This window comes from Natrix helvetica (assembly GCF_964273705.1).
Source record: "Natrix helvetica genome assembly, chromosome: 9".
NCBI classification, from domain to species: Eukaryota; Metazoa; Chordata; class Lepidosauria; order Squamata; family Natricidae; genus Natrix; species Natrix helvetica.
In genome coordinates, this window is record NC_138560.1 from 9,624,503 (window position 1) to 9,633,334 (window position 8,832).

General features: G+C 49.1%; 1 protein-coding gene across 6 annotated transcripts in view; it reads right to left on the reverse strand.

The window, feature by feature from the left end:
- LUZP1 (leucine zipper protein 1) overlaps positions 1–7,726 on the reverse strand; it is a 67,553-nt gene extending 59,827 nt beyond the window's left edge. Inside the window, exon 1 of one of the 6 annotated variants that reach the window (XM_081961859.1) lies at positions 7,445–7,726. The gene's annotated coding sequence lies outside the window, so the exon portion shown is untranslated. Of the gene's footprint in view, positions 1–5,309; positions 5,468–6,709; positions 6,835–7,037; positions 7,412–7,444 lie in introns of those variants that run through there. The other 5 variants (XM_081961863.1, XM_081961861.1, XM_081961865.1 and 2 more) reach the window with 5 other exon arrangements.
- Between the last annotated feature and the right edge of the window lie 1,106 nt (positions 7,727–8,832).

The following is an 8,832-nucleotide window of genomic DNA, read 5'->3' on the forward strand; positions in this document are numbered from 1 at the left end:
TTAACCACCAAACAAAACTGGCCCTCTTTCAGATTTTTTCCCCTAAATCAACTACATCTTTTTTCAAGACCACACCTAAAATACTGCATCCAGTTTTGGTCGCCACGATGTAAAAAAGATGTTGAAACTCTGGAAAGAGTGCAGAGAAGAGCAACCAAGATGATCAGGGGACTGGAGGCTAAAACATAGGATGAACACTTGCAGGAACTGGGCATGGCTAGTCTAGTGAAGAGAAGGACTAGGGGAGACATGATAGCAATGTTCCAATATTTGAGGGGCTGCCACAGAGAGGAGGGGGTCAAGCTATTTTCCAAAGCACCAGAAGGCCAGACAAGGAATAATGAACGAAAACTGATCAAGGAGAGATTCAACCTGGAAATAAGGAGGAACTTTCTGACAGTGAGAAAGGGCATTGGTACTTACCTGATACGCCTCTTCTCATAGGGGGGGGGGGGGGAGTATCCATTATGGGTTGACCTTGTCCTCTCATTGATTGGGCTGAGTCAGATAAGCTCTTTGGGCCACGCCCTGGTCACCAGGTACCACCCAGTTATCGACTCAGCCCCTCAACAAGCGGCTGTGACCATCTCAAGCTCCTGGAAAATTTTAAAGGACTGAACTCACTGTTTACTTGACTGCATTCGCTGCCTCCCTGCCTTCAACCGATGGAACAGAAGTTGCCTTTGGGAGTTGTGAGAGCTTCATCAACGGGAGGCTTTCAAGAAGAGATTGGACTGCCATTTGTCAGAAATGGTGTAGGGTTTCCTGCTTGGGTGGGGGGTTGGACTAGATGACCTACAAGGTCCCTTCCAACTCTGCTAATCTAATCTAATATCTAATACTCCTTCCACCCCCTATTTTCCCCACAACACAACCCTGTGAGGTGTGTTTGGGCTGAGAGAGGGGGCTGGCCCATACTGGGTGTTTGCTACCTTCAGAATCACACACAATACCTCAAAAGGGGTACCTGCTGGGAACAACAATGAAAAGAGGAGGCTGCCCCTTTTCCTGAGCTTCCTGTAAGCATCTGGTCCGATACTGCTTGTGACTCAAACAATTATTTATTGAAAATTATTGCCCGCCCAACCCCAGTGGACTCTTACATAAAGGCCAGACTAGACAGAGATGGTTGATCCAGGAGCACTTTTCTTATCGTCTCAATACATCTGGAAGGTCACAAATTAGGGATGGCTGCTATAATTCTAGACCTATAATTTTTTAGAATCAGTATTCCCACCTCAATAGCACACAGAGACAACAAACACACACACTTTTATTTTTAAATGTATTGATCTTTTTTTTTGGGGGGGGGGGGGGGGGGCTTGCAAGAAATTTTGCAAGTTTTCCCAAGTATAGATATAGTACAGAAAAAACCTGTTATTGGGCAGGGGGTTGGACTACAAGACCTCCAAGGTCCCTTCCAACCTTTTGATTCTATGACTAATGTGGACAAGGCTAATAAGAGCCAGTGTGGTGTACAGGTGGTCCTCAACTTACAACTATTCCTTTAGTGATGGTTCAAAGTTACAACGGCACTGAAAAATGTGACTTACAATCAGTCCTCGCATTTACAACCAACACTGCGTCAAAATTTGATTCCTGTGCATCTGGCATAGCATTTCCAATGGTTGCACCATCCTGAGGTCACGTGATCACCATTTACGACCATCCTACATTCAAAGTCAATAGGGAAAGGCAGATTTGCTTAAAGACCACATGATGAACTGAGCCGCGGTGGTGCAGTGGTTAGAGTGCAGGCTACTTCTGCTGATCACCTGCTGCCAGCAGTTCAAATCTCACCAGGCTCAAGGTTGACTCAGTCTTCCATCCTTCCAAGGTGGGTAAAATGAGGACCCAGATTGTTGGGGGCAATAGGCTCACTCTGTAAACCACTTAGGTAAAGGTAAAGGTTCCCCTCGCACATATGTGCTAGTCGTTTCTGACTCTAGGGAGCGGTGCTCATCCCTGTTTCAAAGCCGAAGAGCCAGCGCTGTCCAAATATGTCTCCGTAGTCATGTGGCCGGCATGACTAAATGCCGAATATGCACGGAACACTGTTATCTTCCCACCAAAGGTGGTTCCTATTTTTTCTACTTGCATTTTTACATGCTTTCGAACTGTTAGGTTGGCAGAGGCTGGGATAAGTCACAGGAGCTCACTCTGTTATGTGGTGTTAGGGATTCGAACCGCCAATCTTTCTGATCAACACTCTCAGCGTCATAGCCACCGAGCCACCGCGCCTCTCTGTAAACCGCTTAGAGAGGGCTATAAAGCACTGTGAAGCGGCATATAAGTCTAAGTGCTATTGCTACTTACTCAACAGCTGCAGCGGTTCTTTTAACAACCGTGGCCAAAAAAAAGGTTGTTAAATTGGGTGTGACTCACTTAACAGCCACCTTGCTTGCTTAAATTCTGGTCTCCATTGGAGTTGGAAGCCGAGGACTACCTGGAGTCCACCAACACAAGCGTTATTTGTCTAGGGAAAGGCACTCTTGCTATCCAACACGCTCATGCTTTCACACCGTGGCACAAGCAAACACAATTAATCATGATGGAAAGCCTGGAAAAAAAAAAAAACTTCCCTGGGTTTTCTTCCAGACAATAGGAGGGCCACAGCCAAAAGTGCTAAATTCCAGAGATCTTTAGTGAAAACAAATGCCATGTTTTCCTCAGAAACTTAACGGGGGCCTGGCTCCCTCCACTCCCCCTTCCCCGCCGCAGGAACAGACTCAGCCTCTTGTCAGCTCCGAATGGACAAAAAAATGGACTTACAAGGCAATAAACAAGCAAGAGATTCGCACCAAGCCCTGCCTTTCAGCCCAAGGATGGTTTCACTTTAGGGAGGAAGGGAAAAAAAAGAGGAAGGAGGGGGGGGGGGAAATGCTGAAAAAAATTCCTGAGAGTAAATTGAGCACAAGTATTTCTACCCAGGGGGGGTGGAGGGGGAGGATGACTGATTAATATAAAGTCTTTTGGAGAGCCCGGAGAAGTTCTCCGCTTATTGTGGGGTTTAAAAATTCCCCGCTCCACCTGCACGTAGGTGGATTCCCCTCGCACACATGCGCAGGCTAAGGATTTTACGCCACTATTTTTTAATTAACCGGAGAAGCAGCAAACCGACGGACATGTTTTCTCCGATTATGCCAATGGCATCCCATGTGGAAGGCAGCAAATGCTTTTTCCATTCCCTTACCTCAGGGGTGTCCAAACTTGGGAACTTTAAGACTTGTGGACTTCAACTCCCAGAATTCCCCAGGCTGGCTGGGGAATTCTGGGAGTTGAAGTCCACAAGTCTTAAAGTTCCCAAGTTTGGACACCCCTGCTTTACCTCATTCTCCATTTTGTTTTGTCTTACAGGTACTCCTCGACTTAGCAACAGTTCATTTTAGTGACCCGTTCAACGTTACAGCGGCAACTGAAAAATGTGACTTATGACCGTTGGTCACACTTACGACCTCTGCAGCATCCCCGCGTGATTAAAATTCAGATGTTTGGCAGCTGGTTCGTATTTACGACCGTTGCTGTGTCCTAAGGTCATGTATTCCCCTTCTGCGACCTTCTGATTAGCAAAGTCAATGGGGAAACTGGATTCATTTAACAATTAGGTTACTAACTTATCAACGGCAGTGATTCACTTAGCAACTGCGGCAAGGTAGGTCATAAAATGAGGCAAAACTCACTTAGCAAATGTCTCACTTAGCAACAGAAATTTTGGGGTCAGTTTTAAGGCGAGAACTACCTGTATTTACGTGATGGAAGGTGACATTCCCAGCCCGCCTTTTCTCCAGAAAGTCAAGGTGGCCAACTTTTTTTCTCCAATTTTCCTAACAACAACCCTGTGAGGGAAGATAGGGCTGAGAGAGTGATGGACAGGTCCAAAGTCAGCCATTTAAATTCCTTGGCTGAGGGTGGACTTGAATCTAGCTCTTTCTCTGGTCTCGACCCAACACTTTATTCAATATATCAGGCTGACTTTTTCAAAGTGAATTATATCATGCCATGCTACCATCAATTTTCTCCACAACAACCACCTTGTGAAGTAAGTTGAGCTGAACGAATGAAAGACTGGCATAACCCAAACTTTGTTGCTAAGCAAGACAGTTGTTAAGTGAGTTTTCCCCCATTTCATAATCTTCCTTACCCCAGTTAAGTGAATCACCGCATTTCTTAAGCTAGTAACACACTTGTTAAGGGAATCTGACTTCCGTGTTGACCTTGCTTGTCAGAAGATCGCAAAAGGGGATCCCATGACCCCGGGACACTGCAGCGGTCATAAACACATGCCAGTGGCCAAGCACCCCTGGGGATGTTGCAATGGTCATAAAGTGTGCAAAACAGTCATACGTCACTTGTTTCAGCGCAGTAACTTCAAACAGTCACTAAACGAATGGTTGTAAGTCAAGGACTACCTGTACACTACACCGGCTCTTATTAGCCTTGTCCGTATTAGTCATAGAATCATAAGGTTGGAAGGGATCTTGGAGGTCTTCTAGTCCAACCCCCTACCCAATAACAGGTTTTTTCTATACTAAGAAGTATTTATTTGCTCAAAGATCATTCTAAACCACAATTATGGGTAAAGATAGTCAGCATCTCTAAGCTGTATATACCCTATAGGTATGCCTGCACAGAAGCAGTGGGGCGGGAAGGAGAAGGGGAGGGAGGGAGGGAGGGAGGGAGGGAGGGAGGGAGGGAGAGAGAGAGAGAGAGAGAGAGAGAGAGAGAGAGAGAGAGAGAGAAAGAGAGAGAGAGAGAGAGACAGAGAGAGACAGACTGCTTTCACCTGTCCTCCCTGAAAAATTTGGAGGAAGGATCTACAGTTTCAGTCAACTGCATTTCCACCAATGTCCTGGGATATAGCCAAGGATTTAACATTTACTGCAGTTAAAACCCATGAATCTTGGGTTTAAGCCCTGCTTGCCTGTGATATGATACAAGCAAAATTCACAATGTAATGTGAAATTTGCCTGTCTCTAGCTTTGCACACACAGAGCACAAACTCTGTGTCTTTAAAACCATGGTTAACAGCTCCATGTCAGGAGGGAGCAAAGCCAGGATAGAGCCGTGATCTAGCACTATAAGGAGAGGTGGGCGTTTCGGTCTCCTGCCTCAGAGAGGCTGCCATGAAGATAAAAAGATTGAGGGGAAAGCCATGTCCTAGGTGCTGCTCATAAAAAGGCTTGAAAGATAATAAAATACTGCACCAGAATACTGCAGGAGAAGGAGAAGCCACATTTAAAGGGGGGGGGGGGAGCTGTCAGACAGTAACCTATACTCAGCAATGAAGATGAACATTTTCCTAAACTTACATACTCCAGGCAGCCTGAATTGCAGTTCCAAATACCAAACACCAAACTGGAAGTTAAGAAATCTTCAGTCAGGCTCATCCAAGCTGCATCCATATTTATTCCCAGTTCTAAGGTGCAGCTTCCCCAGCCTGGATCGCCTCCTGTTCTTTTAAACACTCCATGAAAGTCAGGAGGGTAAGAGGCAAACAATCCACCCCATGCCATTTTTTGCAAGCCACCACACTACATCAGTTGAATTTCCACCTGTCCATGTTATAGATGATAGATAGATAGATAGATAGATAGATAGATAGATAGATAGATAGATAAGATAGATAGATAGATAGATAGATAGATATGGAGGGAGGGAGGGAGGGAGGAATGCAATATAGATAGGTAGGTAGGTAGGTAGGTAGGTAGGTAGGTAGGTAGGTAGATGATAGATAGATAGATAGATAGATAGATAGATAGATAGATAGATAGATAGATAGATAGATAGATGACAGATAGATAGGTAGATGATAAATAGGTATAGATAGATAGGGAGGGAGGGATGCAATTTAGGTAGGTAGGTAGGTAGGTAGGTAGGTAGGTAGGTAGGTAGGTAGGTAGGTAGGTAGATAGATAGATAGATAGATAGATAGATAGATAGATAGATAGATAGATAGATAGATAGATAGATATGGAGGGAGGGAGGGAGGGAGGGAGGAATGCAATATAGATAGGTAGGTAGGTAGGTAGGTAGATGATAGATAGATAGATAGATAGATAGATAGATAGATGATAGATAGATAGATAGATAGATAGATAGATAGATAGATAGATAGATAGATGATAGATAGATAGGTAGATGATAAATAGGTATAGATAGATAGGGAGGGAGGGATGCAATTTAGGTAGGTAGGTAGGTAGGTAGGTAGGTAGATAGACGATAGATAGATAGATAGATAGATAGATAGATAGATAGATAGATAGATGATAGATAGATAGATAGACAGACAGACAGATAGATATGGAGGGAGAGAAGGATGCAATATAGCTAGGTAGGTAAGTAAGTAGGTGTTAGGTAGGTATGTAGGGAGGGAGGGAGGGAGGGAGGTGTGGATACACACACACACACACACACACACTGTTCGGGTGTCGCAGAAACCTCTCCAAGGCGCAGTTTGGGGGTGGGAGTGGAGAACTACCCTTTCGACTGCAATGGGATCACGTTCCCAAACCACTGCGGGAAACAGCCTCAGCACACCCAGCCTGCCTACTAAAAGAAAACCCTACCAAGTTCGCGGAAGCCGCCTCCGCCGCCCCCCCCGCCCCCCCCAGGTAAACCTCCTGAGGCCCCTTATGGTACTAGTCCCGCCGATACTTCTGAGCCGCTCCCCCCCCCGCCCCAGTCACTTCCCCGCAATTCCTGAGATGACCTTGGACTGGCTGGCTAGCCGCAATCTCCAGCCCGATCTCCCGACACGGAGGGGCCTGACTTTGACGCCAACGCGCGCTTCGGAAACGCACCCTTTTCCTTTTTCCAGTCCCCGCTTCCCGAGAGCGAGCCTTACTCGGGATCAGGCTGCGAAAGGGCCGCGCTGGCCCCTCTCTTGGGAGGGAGGAGCGCCCCTCCTGCAGCCCTGCCTTCCCAGGGAGACAACCACCACCACCACCCCCGCCTCTCCCCCACAACCCTCGGGTCGGACCCTCAGCCGAGCCGTCCCGGCGAAGGCAGCCCCACACCCACTTTCCCCGGGCCATTGCCTGGGCAGGAAAGGGCCTGGCCGCCTGGCGTCCGAGCGGGAAGAAAACTTGGGGATGGCTTCGGAAGTTGCAAGCGCGAGGCCGGCGGACTCTTCCCGAGAGCCTGCCTGCCTTCCCTGCTCCCTTCCTCCCTTCCCTTCGGCTCCAAAGCCGGGGCCAGTGCGGGGATTCCGGCTTCGGCTGTGTGGTTGGGGTCTTTTTCTTTCTTTTTTTGCTCCGGGCTTGTCCGCGCACACTGGCAGGCTGAACAAAGCGGATGCCTTGAATTCCTTCCCAGCCCAGCTCGGGTTTGGCAGCGCTTGGAAGCCCCGATCGGCCAGCAGGAGGAGGAGGAGGAGGATGCAGCCCCTCGCCGACGCGCCCCCAGCCCACCCGGTGCCCACGCCGGCCCACAGCCCACGCCTTACCGGTCCTCCTTCCCCAGCGCCGCCGCCGCCGCCGCCGCTGCTTTCCCTTCGGCGCGGCGCGCAGGAGCCCAGGGCGCCCAGACTTTCTTCGCCTCCTCCGCCTTTCACCGCCGCTTTTCTCGCAAAAGGCCCGGCAGGAGCCGCCGGCTATGCCCTCCCCGGCTGCAGGGGGGCGCCCACTCCGGGGCGGCGGCCCGCTTGGAGCTGCTTGATCCGGCGGCCCCGAGGACTGGCTGAAGGGCTTCCTGGCGAGCTGGGGCTTCTCCTCCCGACAATGAGAGGCGGCGAGGAGCTGAGCCGAGAGAGCCGGAGCCCCTGCGGGCAGGGCCTGACGTCAGGAGGCGGAGGCAAAAACGGCCGCGACGCCTCGCTCCCTGGACGCGAGCCCCTGAGACGCCTTCCGCCCGCCAAAGGAGGCGGGAGCCCCGGCCGGACTCTCTCGGCCGGCCTTGCGCGTACAGAGGCGAGCTTCGCCGGGCGCCTGAGGGGAATCTTGCGGAGGGGCCCGCCTTGGGCCCCGGAGTTGCGCTGGCTTCGCCCCGTGGGAGTTCGGCTCCCCCGTGGCCGCGCTGAGGACGGCTCGCGGCTCGGCCTGTGGTGGAAACGCCGCCCTCGACCGAGCCCGCGTGGCCCGGCCAGTGGGTGGGCGTCGTATAGTGTGTGAACGCAACGGATCTGGTCACTGAGCGAACCTTGGTTGGCTTAACGTTACTGCTGCTAACTGAGTCCAGCTCGTGTAAGGTTTAGGCTGCGGATTTGGGGGGCTTCCAGTTTTAGGACGTATGGGGAAAATCCTTAATTTTCCACCCATGTGGTGAGAGAAGAGGAAAAAGTAGAATTAGGTCGAAGATGAGTTTTGATTAGATTGGATGAGATTAGATTGAATTAAGAGAGTTGGAAGGGACCTTGTAGGTCATCTAGTCCAACCCCTAAGCAGAAGACCCTACACCAGAGATCTTCAAAGTTGGCAACTTTAAGACTTGTGGACTTCAACTCCCAGAATTCTCCAGCCAGCTGGAATTGAAGTCCACAAGTCTTAAAGTTGCTAACTTTGGGGACCCCTCGTCTTACACCATTTCTGACAGAGGGCAGCCCAGTCAACTTGATTTACCCCTTAATACTTTTCGAAGGCATTAAAGTATAAAAACTGACACATAAAAATTGCCTGTAGATATTTTTTATGATGCCTTATTTTATGATGCCTTTCCTTGTTTTGGGCAATACATGAAAGGCCCCACTCACGCTCTTGAGCAAGGAGTGAGGAGTGATTTACAGCATAGGAAACATCTTCTAAAAAGATCTTGGAAGGCAGCTGATCTTTGGGACAGACAACATCAGTCAGAGGAGAGAAATCTGATGTAGTAATCTTTAAAAATTTGCTTCCAGAG